The sequence below is a fragment of the Myodes glareolus genome, chromosome X, assembly GCF_982192425.1.
Source record: "Myodes glareolus chromosome X, mMyoGla1.1, whole genome shotgun sequence".
Classification (NCBI taxonomy): domain Eukaryota; kingdom Metazoa; phylum Chordata; class Mammalia; order Rodentia; family Cricetidae; genus Myodes; species Myodes glareolus.
In genome coordinates, this window is record NC_142053.1 from 12,715,707 (window position 1) to 12,719,738 (window position 4,032).

Here is a 4,032-nt window from a genome sequence, read left to right on the forward strand (position 1 = left end):
GGATTTATATTGAGGTCTTTGATTCAACTGAACTTTATTTTTATGCAAGGTGAAAGATTTGGGTCTATTTACATCTATTTATTTTTCTTAACTTAGTTAACTATTCATTCAAAAATCAAAATTCCAGCCCAGAGCCCAAGCAGTGTGATGAAGCAGTGAGAATGATCCCCGGAGGGACCCAAGCTGCGCACCGCTGCAGCCCTGCATTCAGCGCCGACGTCACCCCCCCCCCCCCCCCGCCACCGCCACCGCCATGCCCAAAAGAAAGGCTGAATGGGATACTAAAGGAGATAAAGCCAAGGTGAAGGACGAGCCACAGAGAAGATCGGCAAGGTTGTCCGCTAAACCTGCACCTCCAGAGCCAGAGCCCAAGCCTAAAAAGGCCCCTGCAAAGAAGGAAGAGAAGGTACCGAAAGGGAAGAAGGAGAAGGTCGATGCTGGTAAGGATGCCAATAATCCTGCAGAGAATGGAGACGCCAAAACAGACCAGGCACAAAAAGCTGAAGGTGCTGGAGACACCAAGTGAAATGTGTGCGTTTTTGATAACTGTGTACTTCTGGTGACTGTACAGTTTGAAATACTATTTTTTATCAAGTTTCATAAAAATGCAGAATTTTGTTTTACCTTTTTTTTAAGCTATGTTGTTAGCACACAGAACACTTCATTGTTTTGGGTGGGGAGGAACATGTGTCTCCCAAGATGGATGGATGATGGTTCATGATGGAAAGCATCTTTCCCTGATAATTTTGAAAGACTCCTATTGGCTCACAGAAGCGACATCCAGGGGACATGTGGCCACCATGGCACAACATGCCTTGTGTGGGAGAACTAAGTTCGTTTTTATATTCTCCTCCCCCGTACCATCAACATAGACTTAACTCCCTTAAGACCAGAGACCTGACAGGTGTAAGATGATACCTCAAAGTTGTTTTGAATACCCAAACTCAAAAACACCAATGATAGCCTATGCTGGAGAGGATGTGGAATGAGGGGAACACTCATCCATTGTTGGTGGGAATGCAAACTTGTGCAGCCACTGTGGAAATCAGTGTGGCGGTTTCTCAGGAAACTGGGAGTCAACCTCCCTCAGGACCCAGCAATTCCACTCTTGGGAATATACCCAAGAGATGCCCTAACATACTACAAAAGCATTTGTTCAACTATGTTCATAGCAGCACTATTTGTAATAGTCAGAACCTGGAAACAACCTAGGTGCCCCTCAATAGAAGAATGGTTAAAAAAGGTGTGGAACATATATACATTAGAGTTTTACTCAGCGGTAAAAAACAATGACATCTTGACTTTTGCATGCAAATGGATGGAAATAGAAAATGCTTTACTGAGTGAGGTAAGCCAGACCCAAAAAGAGGAATATGGTATATATTCACTCATAAGTGGATTCTAACCATAATTAAAGGTCTTTGAGCCTATTATTCATGATCCTAGAGAAGCTAAATAAGAAGGTGAACCTGACGAAAATCTTGTAGCTATCCTCCTGGAGATTGGAAATAGACAAGAGTCCCAGGTAACCTCGGGTGCATGGGGGGGTGGGGGGGCTGTTGGAAGGGGAGAGGGTTAGAGAGAAGGGAGTAGGGGAGGAATGGGGAAAGATGGGGGACTGGGATGAGGGGGAGGGAGAATGGATAGATATGGGATCAGGGAAGAATATACCTCAACTAAGGGAGTCATTTTAGGGTTTATAAGAGACTTGAGTATAAAGGGGATCCCAGGTCCAAGGAGAGATCCCCAGATTGTTCTCTGAACAGAGGAGAGGGTGCCTGAACCGGCCTTGGCCCACAACCATACTGATGAACATTTTGCATATCACCATAGAACCCTCATCTGGCGATGGAGGGAGATGGAGGCGGAGACCCATGTCGAAACATTGGACCTAGCTCCCTAGGTCAAAACGAGAGGCAGAAGGAAGGAGAACGTGAACAAAGAAGGCAAGAGCAGAGGAAACCTTCATCCGACGTTGGATGGCGATACAGACGGAGACCCATATTGGAGCACTGGATGGAACCCTCCACGGTCCAAATGAGGAGCAGAAGGATGAAGAAAATGAAAAAAGAAATCAGGACTGCGATGGGCGCCATCACCCACTGATACAAGGGGACTGATCTAATGAGAGTTCACCAAGGCCAGTTGGACAGCGACTGAATGAGGAAGTGATCCAACCAGATTCTCTGAATGAGGCCAGATTCTCTGAATGTGGCTGGCCCGGAGTCTTTCTGAAAAGCCATTGACAATGACACTGGGACTTGTTTCCTCTGCATATACTGGATTTTTGGGATCCAATCTGTTTGGATACTCACCTTCCTGGACCTGGAGGGAGGGGGGAGGAACTTGAACTTCCCACAGGGTAGGAAACCCTGACTACTCTTAGGGATGGAGAGGGAGGAGGAGAGGGAGTGGGGGAAGTGGGAGGGTGTTGGGAGGAAGGGCAGAAATGGAAACTTTTATAATTTAATAAACTTAAAAAAAAAGACCAGAGACCTGTTGGAACCTGATCCCCAAAATTGGTTTTGCCAGTCTGTTGGGCAATCTGGACTTTGCAGTGATATCATTGAGTGTCCTCAAAAGCGTAGCGGTTCCTTTTATAGAAGATTGTGGATCTGCAGATTGATAATTCTGTCATTTTCATTTCATTTCCTGAAAGTCAGGGTTGGCTTTTGAAAAGTTGTGAAACAACATCCTCAATGTGAAATGTCAGCCCTCACTCTAAGCTCCTCCCCCTTTTCAGAGGATCCAATGAAGATTCACCGGGTTTTATAGTGACTTTCTGATTTTGGTAGTCGATACAAGAAGGGAGTTTGGAAGTTCTTGTATACTGTTACGGATTGTCTGCCCATGTTCTGCCTGGAAAACCATGGTTGTTTATGGAAAGTGTCTTTAATAAAGCTGGATACAGTTTGGCTTGGAAAAAAAAATCAAAATTCCATTCTGATGGGGAACCTCAACCAATCACGGGGGACCACACAAAACAAATAAAAGATCAAAGTGCACTTGCCACTTTCTCTCTTTTTGCCCCTGCATTCTCAGACCGTTGGGACCCTGGTTTAAGTTTTCTTTTCTTCTGTTTATTAAAGCTATAACTTTTATATTAAGCTAGTCTGGTTAATTTTTAATTACCGATTGACCTCGTCCATTCAACTAAGTTCCCAAGTGAGTGTTACTATTTTCTCCAATTGGAAAAGAAAAACCTTCTTGATATGTGTTGGAATGGCCAAATATGAGGTATCTCTCCTCTTTCTTCCTATTCTAAGAAAGGTGATAGTGCCATATTGAGGGTCACATTTTCTGGAACACACCAACCGAAAATTAATTTTATTCCAATGACCTTAACACTAAATATTGATACTGCGTGCTGAAGGTTGAATACATAACTTTTAGAATTTTTGCAAATTTGAAATTGCAAACTTTCATTCTATACCATTTTAATCACATAAACTGACTGCCGAATATAAAATCAACAGAGCTTTACTGAGATAAATAATACTTAATAATGATGTACTGTCAATCTAATATATTAGTGGTTTTGGTTTGTTTTTGTCTTCTTTGGTTCTGTTCCAGTTAAGATATTGTAACTTGGTAGAATTCCTCCTATTATCTTTTTGTAAGAACATTTAATGCAAAATATAACCTCAAATACTGACATATACAGCGCAATATTGTTGTTTAAGTTATAATATTATATGGAAGATAGAATTATCTCCTCAATTTAAATGTCCACTCATCACTAACTCTTTTGTGTACAGTGTACTTATGCCAGGAACAACATTATGCTCTTTAATTGTAAGAATTTGACTATTTTCTCTACCAAATATACCCAGAACCATGCAACATTGATCTCAGATATATATCTGCTTCCTTATCTTGCTGTGTGTGCTTAATGTTTGTCCACATCATACTATAAGTCTCATTTCATTTGAGAAGGCTGCAGAGTATTCAATTGTTTACAGATAACACTTTATATTTATTCTTTTTATCATGGTCAGCAATGTATTATTTCCTTATCTTAACAACTGTGAA

At 41.8% G+C, this 4,032-nt stretch overlaps 1 pseudogene; it reads left to right on the forward strand.

Moving 5' to 3' along the window:
* The first annotated feature begins 248 nt into the window (after window positions 1–248).
* LOC148117212 (non-histone chromosomal protein HMG-17 pseudogene) lies at window positions 249–686 on the forward strand (annotated as a pseudogene).
* Window positions 687–4,032: the final 3,346 nt, after the last annotated feature.